Genomic DNA, 17245 nt, shown 5'->3' on the forward strand with positions numbered 1-17245 from the left:
TCCCTGATAGTATTACTCTAAAATGAGGAAATGGAGGCCCGGCCCGGTGGCTCAAACTTGTAATCCCAGCACTTTGGGAGGCCGAGGTGAGCGGATCACGAGGTCAGGAGATCGAGATCATCCTGGCTAACACGGTGAAACCCCGGCTCTACTAAAAATACAAAAAAAATTAGCCGGGCATGGTGGCAGGTGCCTGTAGTCCCAGCTACTCGTGAGGCTGAGGCAGGAGAATGGTGTAAACCCGGGAGGCAGTGAGCCGAGATCGCGCCACTGCACTCCAGCCTCGGTGACAAAGCAAGGCTCCCTCTTAAAAAAAAAAAAAACAAGAAAGAAAAGGGAAAGATGTAAAAATGTGTTTTCTTCTTAAATCTTTTACCATCCTCAACAAATACTGTTGAGAACTTCACCCCTGGTTACTAAGGGGAAAAAATTTACAATGCATGTTTGGCACACAGATGTCCAAAGGAGACACCGCCTATCCTTAAGTGTATCATATGCTTAGAAAGAAAGACATCTTTCTGAGGAAAAAGAATAGGCAAGGGTGGAATTCCAACTTTCAACTTTATGATATAAATAACTTTGCTTATATTGAAGAAGAAAAAAGAGCAAGGAACCTTCAATAGTCCTTACACATTTCTGGGAGGTGGTAGCTAGTGCCATGCCCTACACTGCCCAGCATTCACAATAACTTACAACAATAAAATCATAGCTTTTGCCCCAAATAATTTCGTCTGTCAATCATACATGATAAATTGGATTATGAGATTATTAGCACATAGTTAAATGTATTTAAATTGCCATTTGTACAGCTGATGGAGATTTCTATAAATGAACACTAGCACCAGAGCCTATACAACATGGAAAATAGCATACGTAGCACAAATCAGGCAAAATATTTGGGATCATGTATGCTTAATATGTGATACATCTGAACATTTTTCATTAGCATTTTGGCGTTTTCTTTCTCCATCCTAGCTCTAGGTTGTGTTGCTAATGGACAATATAGAGGGTATAAAGTATCCAACTTCCTTCTTCTTTTCCTTAGTTGGAGCTGAGCAATCCATTGGCACATTCAGTGGGGCAGGAGTGGTTGGCAGGGTTAGGGCTGATGAAGAAGCCTGTGAAATCACAGTATTGACTACTTAGGGGTGTTGAACAAATAAATGAATAAATCGACAATAATGGCAAGCAGGTTTCTCACCTTTGGAGAAGAAATTACAAATATAGAAAGATGAATGCTGCAATTAAACCTGCAGTACTGAATTGGAATTGGAAGTGTCAGTGTAGAATCATGGTTTTTAAATATACATAAACAGAAATAGACAGAGCTGTAGGTGTGCACGAGTGGGTGTGTGTATACAGGCACATCTTTTCTAGCTCCATCTGCAAAAAGGGCCTAGATGCAATGACACCCTGATAGAAATAAATATCCAGGGTACTCAGGTGTTGCTTTCAAAGTAGTAGCATTTGCTACTAAGGAAAAACCAAAGGTCCTTGGTAAGTGACTGAATCAAGGACTAGAGCAGGGAAACAACAAAATAAGCCTGGAATATCTTGTGCCAGAAAGTAAAAGCATGTTCAAAGAATTGTGAGGGCAAGTCAAAAGGACAAAAAAGCCAGCTTGAAAGGGCTTTTACTAACAAAGCCTGGGACAACTTGATCATCAAGTATTATAATTATAATATTGGAGTGTAACTCATTGAGTAAAAGAAGATTCTGAGCCAATACTGGTATACATGGTAGGCAGATAGATAAGATAAATGATATACGGATGGATGAATGGATGGATAGATGGATGGGTAGATAGATGGACAGATAGTGCTACCTTATAGCAGAATAACATATATGTAAAGAGAATGATAGATTATACAAAATCACCATTTACCACCCATTATAGAAATAATTTATATAGGCAAATGTCATCAAAGGATGGTAAAACTAGTGGGTGAAAGCTCAATGAGAAAGAAGATATTTATAGTCTCAAACTATTCCCCACAAATTACTTAATTATTCATTACTTAATACATACAAAACACATATTAAATATTCTAAACCCAGAAAATACCATCTAAACAAAGTGGTAAGACTTAAATAGCACCAAGAATGAGACAACGAACATCATGTACCTGCAGAAATCATGTACTAAGAACACAACATCAATACATGGTACTTCCTCATACAATGTATAAATCACAAAGAAAACATGAGATGAAACTAAATTCTGGAACATTCTGCAAAATAATTGTCTTATATTCTCTAAGAATACCAAGGTAATAAAGACAAGGAAAGAGTGAGGTGCCGGGCGCGGTGGCTCATGCCTGTAATCCCAACACTTTGGGAGGCCTAGGCGGGCGGATCACAAGGTCAGGAAATCGAGACCCTCCTGGCTAACATGGTGAAATCCCGTCTCTATTAAAAATACAAAAAAATTAGCTGGACGTGGTGGGGGCGCATGTAGTCCCAGCTACTCGGGAGACTGAGGCAGGAGAATGGCATGAACACGGGAGGCGGAGCTTGCAGTGAGCCGAGATGGCGCCACCACACTCCACCTGGGCAACAGAGAGAGACTCCGTTTTTTTTTTTTAAAAAGACAAAGACTGAGGAACTGTTCCATATTGAAGAAAACTGAAGAAACATGACAACTAAATGCCACATGTGATCTTGGATTGGATCCTGGACTTCATAAAGAATGTTATGATAATTGGCAAAATTTGAATAGGGTCTATGGATTGGATGGTAATATGTTATCATTGTCAATTTCCTAATTGTAAAGATTTAATTGTGATTACATAGGAGAGTATCCTTGTTTTTAGGAAATACACATTGAAAGTAATAAGATACTGTGTCTGAAACTTACTCTCCAATGCTTCAGAAAAGTATATAGTAATATGCACATATTATGCATATTGTGTGTTGTTTGTGTGTACAGAGAGAAAGACAGAGAGAATGGTAAACTAAATGCACTAAAAGAATATTTGGGAACTTGATTGAGGAGTACTATCAAGATTGAGAGATCTTTGTGTTGTTTCTGCATCTTTTCTATAAATTTAAAATCATTTCAAAATAAAAAAAGAAAAAAGCTTAATTTTCAGTACCCCTCAATAAAATAGCAGGAAGCCCTCTTTTTTAAAACAACAAATATGTGTGTGTACACATACACACACAAATACAAGAAGCAATGGCCCAGAGTCTACAAACAATAATTCAAGCTTATATTAAACTATCAAAATATAATAAGGAAAAAAACTTGTCCATTTCACCCAGTTCTGTTTCCCAGAAGATAAATCTCAAAATTTGGGTTCCAATTTTATGTCCACTTTTCTCTATTTCAATTTATTGATTTCCAGTTTCTCAGAGAATTATTTTGGCAGATTGTACCTTTTCTAATATTTCTCAGTGAGGCCACCTTCCAAATACTCTGTCTAAAGTTTTATAAATGTTCTCAATATAACCACATATCATATCTCTCCCATGTGGAAAAATAGAGAGATTTTAAAAATTCATACACAATACCTAGCATTTTAATTTGAGGAATTGTGCCTGAAAAGTAACTTTTTCTCCCCCTAGTGTTTGGACGTATAGCATGGGGCCTTGGATGGTAGGCAGGGAAGACCGGTATTACTAGAGGTGTTTCTTTCCAGGATAGGAGTTTTGTAATACAATAAATTTCATGTTTTCTGTGTGATTTTCTTTAATTCTAGATATTATCTTTCATGATTAAAGTTTAAGACTATCTTCTAGTTAGGATATCTTTTAGAAAGAAAATATTGGTCTCAGTATGTGAGTGATAAGCTATAATAAGCAATTCTCTGTGTTACACTCTTTTAAGTTTTAAAATTTTAAATCAATTAACAACTGAGTTTTAGGAAGTATATTAGTCAGGGTTCTCTAGAGGGACAGAACCAATAGGATATATATATATGTAAAGGGGAGTTTATTAGAGAGAATTGACTCAAACTATTATAAGGTAAAGTCCCACGACAGGCCGTCTGCAAGCTAAGGAAACAGAGAAGCTAGTAGACTGGCTCAGTCTACATCCAAAAGCCTCAAAATCAGGGAAGCCAACAGTGCAATGCTTAGTCTGTGGCTGAAGAACTGAGAGCCCCCAGGTGGCCACTGGTCCAAGTCCCAAAGTCCAAAGGCTGAAAAACTTGGAGTCTGATGTCCAAGGGCAAGAGAGGAAGCAAGCCTCCCGCAGGCCATGGGAAAAAAGAGCCAGACAGAGAAGACACAGCAAGCTGCTTATCCCCTTCTTCAGCCTGCTTTGTTGGCGCCACGATGGCAGCCAATTGGATGGTGTGCACTCAACGTTTAGGGTGGGTCTTCTTCTCCCGGTCCACGGGCTCCATGTCAGTCTCCTCTGGCAACACCCTCACAGACACACCCAGAAACAATACTTCATCAGCCATCTAGGCATCCTTCAACCCAGTCAACTTGACACCTAATAGTAAATAACATAAAAGTTATAAACTTCTCCCCCAAAAGAAACTAAATGCTGTGTTTGCTATATTGTGATGATGAAAAAATTGAGTTTTGGTAGAAATCTAGTGTTACAGAAGTCCCAGCTAGATTCAAAATGGTGATGATGAGATGATGATGTCGATAGTAGTGGTAGTGATGGTGCTGATTGTGAGGATGATTATAAAGAAGAAGGAAGAGGGAATTAGTATGACAATGTTAAGGATTATATGTACCAACATTTGAGAGCCTATTTAGGTCCTGTTTTAAGTGCCCCACATACCCTTAGCATACTTAATCATTAAATAACTCCATGAGGTAAGTATTATCATTATGCACATTTTGGAAGTGAAAAATAATTAGTTCCAGAGAGATCAGGTAAATTGCCAAAGGTCACAGAATGAACAAAAGGTAGAACCAAGCTCCAAACCCAGGTCAATATGTCTCCCTCGCAGTAACGTGTTGAATTGGGAGTTACCCTTCTCCTCTCTGGACCCTCTACCAACACACATCAACTATATTCCCTGAATGTTCACAGAACATAGAAGTTGCATGGAAAATAATTTTAATCCTGTCCACTGTTATACTTCAGATATACAGACATATATGCCTGACATATATAGGGGGACTATGGAAGCAACATTATAGATGGCAACCAAGAAGCCTGTGTGTTAGAGAAGAGAGAAATTCATAAGTGAGGGCAGCCTCGGTAACTGCTTGAAGGGAGCAAGAGCAGTGGTTCGTGATACAGACGCTACTAGAATCCACACTAACCTAGAGAAAGTGTTTCTCTGCTCTGGGAAGATGAAAACTAAATTGCAAATCTGAAAGAAAAACAACCGAAGATTCCAGCAACTCTGCTGAGTGGCCTTCTCTCCGTCTCACTGCCACTGAATAGGGGATGTAAGAGGGAGAAGGTACTACCCGGATCACGGTGGGGAAAGCAGTCACGTCAATCATGTTCAAGGTAGAGAAAGTCAGCACAACTGCCTGGGCAGCCAGAGGGGACATCAAGAGCCAGCAGGCATTGGAGCAGTCCAGCACTCAGCCACCAAGAAGGACAAGCCGAGAAAGAGCTGCAGCAGAGGCAGGCAGGGGAGCAGCAAAGCTGGGGTATGCATTTCAAACTAGGACACCTTTCTTGAAAACCTGAACTGAGACCCCAAAAAACAGAAGGACTGAGTTTCTCTGTTTAAGGGTGAGAGCTCTTCAGTTCTGAGACGTAGAAGTAAAGCCTTAAAGTTGCCTATTCTCAGGTCTACAGAGTCTAGGCACCCAAGCATGCTTGGGTTAACACTAATTTAATAACAGGCTACTCTATTTTTAATAAATATCTAGATTTGCTTTCTTGTATTGAGTTCTTAAGATGCCTACTTTTACTTCATAAGTTTCTGTCATAAAAGATGAGCCAGGAAAAAGCAAACTATGATTCTGTGTGTTTTCCTAACAAACCACTCACCCATCCAAATGTGAAAACTGATGATTTGCTATCTTTCAGACCGCTCTTCCCACACGGTGGTAAAAGCTTGTTTAGACATTCAAACGGATCTGGTGTGCTACCATGACTTCATTCATTCACTCATTCAGCAAATATTTGTTGAACGTTTAGTCTGTGCCAAGTACTTGATATGCACAAAGCAAAGATTCCCCACCCTCGTGAAGTTTGTAGTGTGGTGAGAGAAATCACTTACATAATGCACAATTAATAGGTTAATTATTGGGGATGTTAGAAGATACAACTGCTATGGAGAAAATAAAAAGTCAAGCGGAGCAAAGAAATAAGAAATGGCAGACAAGGGTTGAAGTATCAAGGTTGAAGTGTTAAGTTTTAACATTTCGTAATGGAAACGGTCAGAAATGTTTAATGTGATCCATTCCCAGGCTGTCTCCAAATGCTCCACCAACAACTCACTATAAGGTTGTCCAGATAAGAACTTCAAATTGGAATTATTTAACTTGAATTGTTCAATTCAAGTTATTAAATGTAACTATTTAACATTGTATAGGATGACATAATTGAGTGATACATCACAGAGTTGTATAGCTTTCAAAATGAAAAAGGTCTAATTAGAAAACAATGACTTCTCATCCTATAGGTAAGAAAATTAGACCCTGAGAATTTAGGTGATTTGACTAAAATCACTGAGTCAGTAAATAGCATTAAAATGTAGTTTTATCAAAGAAGTGTTTTCTGTAAGCACAAATTTCAGTTTTTTTGTAATGAGTTCACTTCTCTATTTCCTGTTTACTTTTTATTCCTAATTCCCACACAATTAGGGAATTTCATTCCCAATTCATCCTGTTTCCCTCTGTCCTGCTCCTTAGTTATTTAGTTGTGTGTGTGTGTGTGTGTGTGTGTGTGTGTATCCTTTAAGGTGTTTCTTTATGCAGATACAAGAAAATATGAATATATTATTTAATCACTTGTAAATACAAAAATAACATGTAGATACTGCTTTATACTTTCATTTACTTAGTTGTCTTTTAAAAGAGATTCCTTACCTATTTCCTTAAATTCTGCAGTTCCTATTTTGCAATGAAGAATAGAATACTAGCAATGATCTTTTCTCAGTAGAGATTGAGACTGTGGAACAGAGTTCTTTAATCAAGGTGCAGATAACAGAAAGCCTGACTTACAGAGATTCAAACAAATAGGCATTTTATTCTTCTCTTACAACAGAATCCCTGAAGTTGGTGGTTGCTGGCATTGAGTCAGCAGTTCAGGGATGAATCAGGGACCTAGATCTTGTTTTCTCATGCTACCATTCTTGAAAGTTGGCTTTTATCTTCTTGCTTGCAATTGTAAAAGCCTATTGTACCTTTAGGCATTATCTACACGGATGGAGAGAGGTGATTAAGAGGCCCCCTCCTCAAGCAAGTTTGCATTATTGTTCAGGAAAGAAAGCCCTCCCTGCTAGCCCTCCCATTACACTTCACTGGCAAGAGTTGAGTCACATGCCCACTCTTCGATCAATCACAGGCCAAGAGGAATAAAATTACTTTAGCCATATAAACCAATCAGATATATTGGGACGCCAATTTTTTGTAATGGTTGCATAGTATTCCATTATACAGAAATAACTGGTTCTCGATTGATGGAATTCAGATTGCTTTCAATCTTACACTATTGCAAGCTATGCTGCAATGACTATTTCTGGAATTATGCTATTTTGCACAATTGCTACTTTATTTGAAAAATAAATATCTAGAAGTACAAATTATTTTAACCAATTTTAAACGGAAACAATGTTCCGAAATACGTAGTGCAGAACAAAACATGATGACATGTTTGTGAACATTATTTTTAGGTTGATTGATCTGATTTAATAATGTTTCATTCATTGATTCAACAATTATTTTTAGATTCACTACTATAGACAGAGCTCTGTATAATTTCAAGGAATACAACCATAATCTTTGCCTTCAAAGGACATAAAAGTTTGAGAATTTACCAGGCTGAAGTTAATTAATTTAAAACTTTTTCTAATTTAATGTATGTCTTAATATTGATAATGTTCAAATGGAGGCAATTAATAGACCTTTTTCTCCCCAAGGTATATATAATCATTTTTCCAACATGGAAAAGCAATCCTTCAAAATTTTAGACACTTTACTAAAATAACTTATCAGCCTTAGGGTTGCTATTAATATATTAATTTTGTCATTGTTATGGTGACTTCAAATAAGTCTAGTTTGCAGTTTGACACACTGATTCCTCTGGGTTTTTTTCTACACTTTAAGGTTTCACTGTGCTTCCCTGGATATAAGTTTTATAAACCAGTTCCTGAAAGAGAGGGAACAATAGCCCAACTCTTAAAGAACAAAATATTATTTTCAAGATTGTTTTTGCCACATATTTTCAGGAAAGAATTCCGAAGTAAAAGCATTCGTTAAAATTTTTTCAAACATAAGTGGAGGCCACTAAAGACACCCACTCTACGAAATTGACACTTACAGAACTGACAAATTGCATAAAGGGCCTTTGTGGATATTGATACTAGCTATTCAGACAGAGGAGGCTGTCCACCAAGAATTTATCAAGGGGATCTACGGAAAAACTAACTGCCCAAATCTCAGAATGTTCCTAGCCAGTGTTGTTAGGGAATAAATAATAACAAATAATTAAGACACCAAGTATAAGGAAACAAATATCTTAAGGTTAAGAAAGTAACTCATCTAAATTGAGGACCTCCATGAAGAGGGTTTGAGTCAGATCTAGAGCTGTAGTCCAAATTTGAAGTTAATTGCTACTTTTGTAGGGCCAGGGAAAGCCCTGGCTTCAGAACAGTGTCGTGATTGGGAGCATAGTGATGGCTGAGGATAGGATGCTGTGGATCCTATCCTCAGCATCTTATAATGGAAATATCCCATGAGTCAATGATTTACCTTCTGAGTCTCAGTTTCTTCAGCTATTTGACAAAGATAATATGCCTACTTTTATTCAAGACCTGAACAAAAAGAATCTAATGTAACCACTAGACAATATGCAATGTGTTGAAACTTGCATATGAGTATGCTGTTTGGTTTTTGCTGGGCACCTTGGTTAGCATATCACTAAAGACTTTCCCAGTCCTGACCTGAGCTTTCTTTTCCAGCACCACCTGTCTTTACACCTTACCTCATAAATTTCACTTTCAGAAAAACAAACAAACAAAAACAAACAAACAAAAAGCTCCCCATAATGCCACATTGTAGTTCCCCATGCTGTTTCACATCTCTGTTCCTCTTGCCTGGAATACTTTCTCTATTCTCCTCATGACCAGCTCAAGGGTAACATCCACCAGTGGTGTTTTGCTCACCACTTGCTTTCCCACAGGGACAAGTCATGCATGTGCATGTGTACCCATGTGTGTTGGAAATGGGAAGAAGAAAGACGGCAGGAAATGGGCAATGAGGCTTGTTGTGGTTTGAGTTTGTTCCCCTCAAAGTTCATGTGTTAGAGACTTAGTTGCCATTATAACACTATTAAGAGGTGGAGTCTTTAAGAGGTGATTAGGCCAAGAGGGCTACATCCTCATGAATGGAGTAATACTGTTATCTTGGGAATTGGTTAGTTATTGAGGGAGTGGGTTCTTGATAAAAGGGTAAGTTTGGCCCCACTTCCTTCTGTCTCACATGCTTGCTTGCTCTCTGCCATGGGATAATGCAGCAAGAAGGCCCTCACCAGATATCAGCGCCATGCTTTTGGACTTCCCAGCCTCCAGTACCATGAGCCAAATAAACTTTCATTTGTATAAATTACCTAATCTCTATTCTGTAATAGCAGCAGTAAACAGAGACAAGTAAAACAAGGCTGAAGAGGTCTTTCAAGACCAGACTGAGAAGGGCTTTACATGCTATGATAAGGAGTTTTACCTAATATTATGGGCAAAATCTTAGGGAGGTTACAGAGTATTTTAGTAATGAGAGAATCAGATACTTTTTATTCAGAAACATGATCTGACTGCAGTGAGGAGGATAGATTGGAAAGAAAGAAAATGTCACAAATCCAAATGGGGCCTGCCAGACAAAGAAAAATTTCACTGTACGTTGTCTTCTCCTCTCCTTTGGAGTTTCCAGAAGTTAGTGGGTTCGTGCATGGGTCCAGTGAGGGTGGTATTTCACAGGAATCCTGGAGACTTATAAAGCATCATGAAGTGAGTGTCTGGGTCCCTGAGGCATGGGTCTAACTGTGGCAGCCCAGCCTCTCCCCAAGGTCTGCTCTCAGCTCCTCTCTATAATAGAAGACAGAGGGCAACACTAATATATTCCAATAATAAAAAATAGAGGGAAAGTCATATAAATAGGGGAAGACAGGAAATGAAGAAGGAGCATGCTTAGAAGGGCAGTTACTGGCTGGGCACCGTGGCTCACACCTGCAATCCCATCACTTTGGGAGCCCAAAGAGGGTGGATCATGAGATCAAGACCATCCTGGCCTGGCCAGCATGGTGAAACCCTGTCTCTAGTAAAAATAGAAAAAGTAGCTGGGTGTGGTGGCACGTGGCTGTAGTCCCAGGTACTCAGGAGTCTGAGGCAGGAGAATCACTTGAACCCAGGAGGCAGAGGTTGCAGTGAGCCAAGATCGTGTCACTGCACTCCAGCCTGGCAACAGAGTGAGACTCTGTCAAAAAAAAAAAAAGGCAGTTACCATTTTTTGTTCATCAGCTCTATGCCAGTGGCTTTTCCTTTTACAGTGGCCCTCAAATTTTAGAATGCAGTGGAATCATCTGGAGGGCTCATTAAACCATAGATTCAGTGATTCTGATTCTACAGGTTTAAAGTGGGGTGAATAATTTGCATTTCTAACAAGATCCCTTGATAGGCTGATGCTGCTGGCCCAGGAACCACATTTCAGAAACACTGTCCTATTTTCTCTCTTAGCATAGCATAGCAGGGTGGTATTAACAGAAGAAGAAACACTTATTGAAGAATTAAGTGGCCGGGTGCGGCGGCTCACGCCTGTAATCCCAGCACTTTGGGAGCCCAAGGTGGGCGGATCACGAGGTCAGGAGATCCAGACCATCCTGGCTAACACAGTGAAACCCTGCCTCTACTAACAATACAAAAAACCAGCCGGGTGTGGCGGCGGGCGCCTGTAATCCCAGCTACTCGGGAGGCTGAGGCAGGAGAATGCCTTGAACCCGGGAGGCGGAGCTTGCAGTGACCCGAGATCGCTGCACTCCAGCCTCGGGGACAGAGTGAGATTCCATCTCAAAAAAAAAAAAAAAAAAAAAAAGGATTAAGTAACCTGCCCTCTGCCCTAGGTCAACTACTATGTAGGAAACAAAACTTGGAAGTCAGATTCTGTTGGGCTTGAAAGTCCACATTTTTTATCTCACACTCCTCTTTCTTCTACAGATGTCTTGAGACAGAGGACAGGGCAGAGGAAGCTCCCGGCTATTTCCTTTCCACCAGGGTCCAAAGTACTCACAGCACAGAAATATGAGGGTTGAGTTTAAAGGAAAATCTTGTATCTCTGAGCTTTTTTTTTTCTCCAGAAACCATTTCAACTCCTTGAGTTCCTCACTGTGGCCCAAAAGGTGATATTCAGATATTTGCCTGTGCTCAGATAGTATCTCCTCTGAGGGAGGCTCTAAATGAGCATCCCACTTTTCTGCATGCAACAGAATGCCTGGAAGCATGTGATCTGCCCACATGCATCTTGCCTTGGATGCCTTTTCAAGTGAGTTCCAGCCTCCCTGATGCTTACATCACTTACCCCCAGCACTTCCAGGTGATTTTATAAGGAATCGCCCCACTGTGCTCCCTGCAGACCTCTCCTCATATTTTTCATAAATATTTCTACATGCTATAGATGACCCATCAAACCCTGTTTCCAACTTCGAATGATTTGTTTGAACGCTTTCACTTGCTTTTGTCTACTTTGGGCTAGAACAAAGAGAAAACGAAACCAAAAAATTAAAAAACAAAACCACCACCACCCTGGAAAAGCATTTACTTTGAATGTACCTGTGCTTTGCAATGAATTGTTTTATCTATAGATAATAAGTATGTAAAAAGCCAAGATGCTGCTTTTGACCAAAGGAATCATTTAAACCCAATGTTTCATTTTTGCTCCTTTCTGAAAGGTAATACTCAACTTACAAAGTGGACAAGGTTTGCATGAGGAGTCTTTAAAGTCTTTCTGTGTTATTTATACTGCGTATGTTCCCACATTACAATCATCAAAAGAAGGCTAGTTCCCCCAAGATTTTTTTTTTCTACTAAGAGATTGTTGTTTTGGGGGTTTGTTGTTGTTGTTGTTGTTGTTACTACTGTTTGTTTTTCTGAATAAGGAGGTAGTAAACATCAAGAAAAAATTTTGCCCAAAGCAGAACTTCATAACCCTCCCAAATTTTCAAACTTACCTCACCAGTATAGTTTCTATTGACTTAGTTAACTTAGTATCAGCTGACCTAGGCTTGTTGTAATTTCACATTCCTTGACTTTAGGTGGTATTTTTGTCCATGTGGGGTTTAATTAATTAATTATTATTATTAATTTTAGACGGGGTCTCACTTGGTCACCCAGGCTGAAGTACAGTGGTGAGATCATTATTCACTGCGGCCTCCACCTCCCAGACCCATGCAATCCTCCTGCCTCAGTCCCCCAAGTAGCCGGGACTACAGGCATGAGCCACTACACATGGTGATTTTTTGTGTTTTTTGTAGAGATGAGGTTTCATCATCTTGCCCCAGCTGGTCTCAAACTCCTGATCTCAAGAGATCTGCCTGGCTCTGTGGGGTTTTTTAAATCATTACACTGTATATAGTTTAGATAAGTAAAAAACTGCATTTTCATAAATCTAGATTTTAAAAATGTAATGCATTCTTCCTCTTCCTCTCACTTTTCTTCTTGTCTCCTTCCCTCTTTCCTTCTTACCCTTCCCACATTCTCCTTCTCCCTTTCCCTGTCCTTTCAATCCCTTCCCTAACACTTCAGCCCAAAAGCTATTAGGCAGGGCCGAGCAAGACACAGTGGGAAGGAGGACTACTCAGTTTCACATGTTAAAACTCCAGTGAGATGAAGAGGGTTCTGCACTAAGGTATGGTGGTGATGGGTGGCCCAGCATGTAAGGTTGCCAGATTTAGCAAATAAAAATACAGGAAGCCCTGTTAAAATTTGAATTTCAAATAAACAGTGAATAATTTTTAGTGCAAGTATATCCCATGCATTATTTGAGACATACTTATTTGAAATTCAAATTTAAGTGGACGTCTATCTTTTATCTGCCAACTCTGTGTCTGAGCCCGGTGTGGATGGGAAGGGCGTTCACATGGGAAGGGGCAGAGGGGGCAGCAGGTTAGCATGGGGTGTCAGAGCCAAGCAAGATGCCAGGAACATCCCAAAAAGAGAGGGACAATGACCCAAGAGATTGTTTATGCACATGGGAATTGATCAAATAAGAAAATACATTGAGGAAAATTTTGAAGATGGGAGTCACAAATTTGGAGTGGGAGAAAACTAGAATGAGACATGTTATGGGACTGATTGAGCTTAGAGATACCGGTGTGAACGTATGGTTGATAACTTTAAAATGCCAAATGTACATATTTGCTTTATATGCATAGAATGCCTCTAGAATGTGCACAAAAGAGTTGTAGCAGTGTTTACCTCTAGGGAGTAGGAGTGAGCGGCTGGGGCACAAGTTGTAAAAATTACTTTTCCTTATTTTCCTTTGCTACTTTTTAAATTTTTTATTTACATTTAATTTATTTTTTAAGTTTAAATTTTTAATTTAAATTGTGCTGTGTACATTTTCTGCACTAGAAAATGTATTTTTAAAGTATTGATACATTTAAAAAATAAAACTGGCTTTATTTCAAATGAGAAACCTTAGAGATTTTCTAGACCAAATTCCTGTATCCTTGAGGTCACAGAAACAAATATAGTAGTGAAAAGGGCTCTGGATTCAAATTCTGATGCTGTCACATGGCAGCAAAGTGCCCTTGCCTCTCCAAACGTCACTTTCCCCCACTATAGTGCAGAGCACAAAGCAAGGGCTCTGAAGTCAGCCTGCTTGAGGATGCGTCCTGTTCAGCTTTACCTTGTCCCAGTGCATGATCTTGGGCAAGTCAACTGGCGTCTCTAAACTGCAGACTTTATGATTGCATTAGCTTTATTCCATCAAATCTAAGAAGCCCCGGGCTGCTTGAAATGCACAATTATTTTATGTTCTACTAACAACTTTTTTAAGTGCTAGAATTTATTGTAAGATGTCAACCACTGTGAAATGCAGGCTGATTTCAGAGACATTAAAATGTGAAAAACATGCATCTTAGAATCAATGTAGTATGATCGCACTTACTAAAGGGGAAAACATGACAAAAAGAGAGGTTCAACGGTAATCGAGAAGTAAGTTGACAGAAGTGAAGGTTATCAGGCTAGCATCCAGTAAACATTATAGATGGGAGAAAAAAGGAAAGTGAAGATATAATGGGAGGTAAATACTTCAATCTTTGCACAATTTAGACCAAGAAAATAAAAACAGTTTGCACGTACTTGTGAGCAAACAAAATAAAATTGGGGTTACCTCCCAGGAAAGGTTGTACTGCTGTCAATAATGTGACCAAGGTGGTGGCTCAAATCCCAGCACTTTGGGAGGCTGAGGCAGGCAGATCACTTGAGCCCAGGAGTTCAAGAGTTCAAGACCAGCCTGGGAAACAGGGTGAAACCTCATCTCTAAAAAAAAAAAAAAAAAAAAAAAAAAAAAAATTATCCAGGCATGGTGGAGCACCTGTAGTCCCACCTACTTGGAGGGCTGAGGCAGGAGGAACACCTGGGCCAGGAGATTGAGGCTACAGTGAGCTGGGATCTTGCCAAAGCACTCCAGCACTGGCAACAGAGTGAGATTCTCTGTCTCTATTAATAATAATACTAATGTGACCAAGAACTGAAACCCACTCCCTACCTTATAATGACATGTTACCAGGAGGCAGCAGATGTATAGTTCTAAGTTGGGCACGGAAGCAGGCAGCACTGAGGACCAGCCAGTTGAGTCGGGGTATAGACTGCCTCTGGGCTTGCACCTGGGTGAAGTCAAAAGAGATAATAAAAAGGGGGTTTGGGGAGGTTTGTAAAATATGTAACCTAAGCATGAATGCCTGAGAACTTTGGGGGAACTCTGGGCCTGTTTAATTCTCCTGTTGACCCTGACGAGACACTGAAATTTTAAAAAAGAGCAAGACATGATGGTGTGTCTGTGTAGTCCCAGCCACTGGGGAGGCTGAGGTGGGAGGATTGCTTGAGCCCAGGAGTTCCACATCAGACTGGGCAACATAGCAAGACTCCTTCATTTAAAAAAATGTTTTAGGCTGGGTGTGGTGGCTCACACTTGTAATCCCAGCACTTTGGGAGGCCGAGGCAGGCAGATCACAAGGTCAGGAGATTGGGACCATCCTGGCTAATGTGGTTAAACCCTGTCTCTACTAAAAACACAAAAAATTAGCCAGGCTTGGTGGCACGTGCCTGTAATCATAGCTACTCAGGAGGCTGAGGCAGGAGAATTGCTTGAACCTGGGAGGCGGAGGTTGCGGTGAGCCGAGCTTGCACCACTGTACTCCAGCCTGGGTGACAGAGTGAGACTCCATCTCAAAAAAAAAAAAAAGTGTTAATGTAAATAATAATAATAATTAATAATATGGCTGTGTACCTAGGTGGCCTTCACTATCCACCAACTAGTCAGCACTGTATACCAGAACTGAGTCCTGGAAGGAGGGAACAATGTACAGGTGGCAGACAGTGGCACTGTTCAGTATCCCTGTTTGGGATGAGGGGGCGTCCTGATTTCCTCGGGGGGGCGGTCAGGGAGGGTGGGGTTGGGGAGTGGAGTGTTGAAGAGGGAGTAGACACTTACCTCATAGAGGCGTTGTAGGAATTAATAACATCACCATGTCTGGTACATGGTAAGTGCTCAGTAAATGCTAGCTATTGTTAAATGAAAAAAAAAAAAAAAAAAAAAAAAAGCTTTTTATGCCATAAAATGCTATGTAAATATTTATATTGTGTAATTTTTTAAGCACCATCAAGATTAGATCCTAATTCTTGGGACTTGCGATTCAGACCACTTTGCAACATGCCACACTATGCTTATTTCATGCACTATTACTTTAAATTGAAATCTTTTTCAATAAACTGCATTATATATACTTCTTCATAAACAATATTTTTGTGCATGGGTGCTGTGTATCTTTCAGATATTTCCATAATATATACACACAACGTAACACAGAAACACAGATTTTTCTTTCAAAGAGCAAAGCTTCAGCAGTTTCTCTTGAATTTTATTCTGTCATTTGACTACATTATATTTCTGATGTTCAATTTGTACTGAGTACATTACGGGCTTCTCTAGGGAACAGAAAGAATTTTTTTAAGTAAACATAAAATGCTTTGATAAATCAAAACATGTGAATGAGATTTCTGTTAAAAATTTTCCAATCTGTTTTGAGACTTGAAATAAAGCTGTCTTTAACATAATAAAACCCGTTAACCTAAAGTCAACAACAAAATAATAATAATAACTCATTTGTTATAGAAGTAATGCATAGGACTTATTTTGAAAGGTTAGTTATATTAAACACAAAGAGAATCTTGCTATAAACTAACAGTAAAGAAACTTAAGAGCTGTTAAGGTCTATGCTATCTGACTTAAGCTGACAATAAGTATAAGTTTTTGGAATCCATGTGTAACTATTTATATCAGAAACTAGCCATTATGTCTCTCATGTTGGAAAGTCAATCACATTCTAAATATTCTGGAATCTCACCTCAGTGCTAGCTCCATAAGAACAGGGACCTTTGCCTTGCCCATCCCCAGCTGTATTTCCCGCAACTAGAATAATGTCTGCCATAGTAGGGTTCAACAAATCCTAAATGAACAAACAATATACATAGATTTTCGAAGATTTAAGAAATCTCAACAATCAAAATTTCAAATATAGGCCAAGAGCAGTGGCTTACACTTGTAATCTCAGCACTGTGGGAAGCCCTGGTGCATGGATCACTTGAGCCCAGGAGTTTGAGACTACCTGGGCAACATGGTGAAACCCTGTCCCTAAAAAAAAAAAAAAAAAAAAAATTAGCCGGGTATGGTGGTACACGCCTGTAGTCCCAGCTACTTGGGGGGCTGAGGCAAGATAATTGCTTGAGCCCGGGAGGTCAAGACTGCAGTGAACCATGTTTGTGCCACTGCACTCCAGCCTAGGTGACAAAATTAGACCCTATTTTGAAAAAAAAAAAAAATCCAAAAATAAAAAACAGGTAGTTGGGGAATGATAATTTAAAATACAAAATGGTCCTGTGAC

The 17245-nt window shown here is 39.5% G+C and overlaps 1 long non-coding RNA gene across 1 annotated transcript; it reads right to left on the reverse strand.

Annotated features, from left to right (window-relative positions):
* Positions 1-542: 542 nt before the first annotated feature.
* Positions 543-14946, reverse strand: LOC112608639. The gene is made up of 2 exons (XR_003116022.1): positions 14851-14946; positions 543-1118 (listed from the first exon to the last, which is right to left on the reverse strand). It is a non-coding gene; the product is annotated as an uncharacterized LOC112608639 (long non-coding RNA).
* Between the last annotated feature and the right edge of the window lie 2299 nt (positions 14947-17245).

The sequence above is a fragment of the Theropithecus gelada genome, chromosome 15 (assembly GCF_003255815.1).
Source record: "Theropithecus gelada isolate Dixy chromosome 15, Tgel_1.0, whole genome shotgun sequence".
NCBI classification, from domain to species: Eukaryota; Metazoa; Chordata; class Mammalia; order Primates; family Cercopithecidae; genus Theropithecus; species Theropithecus gelada.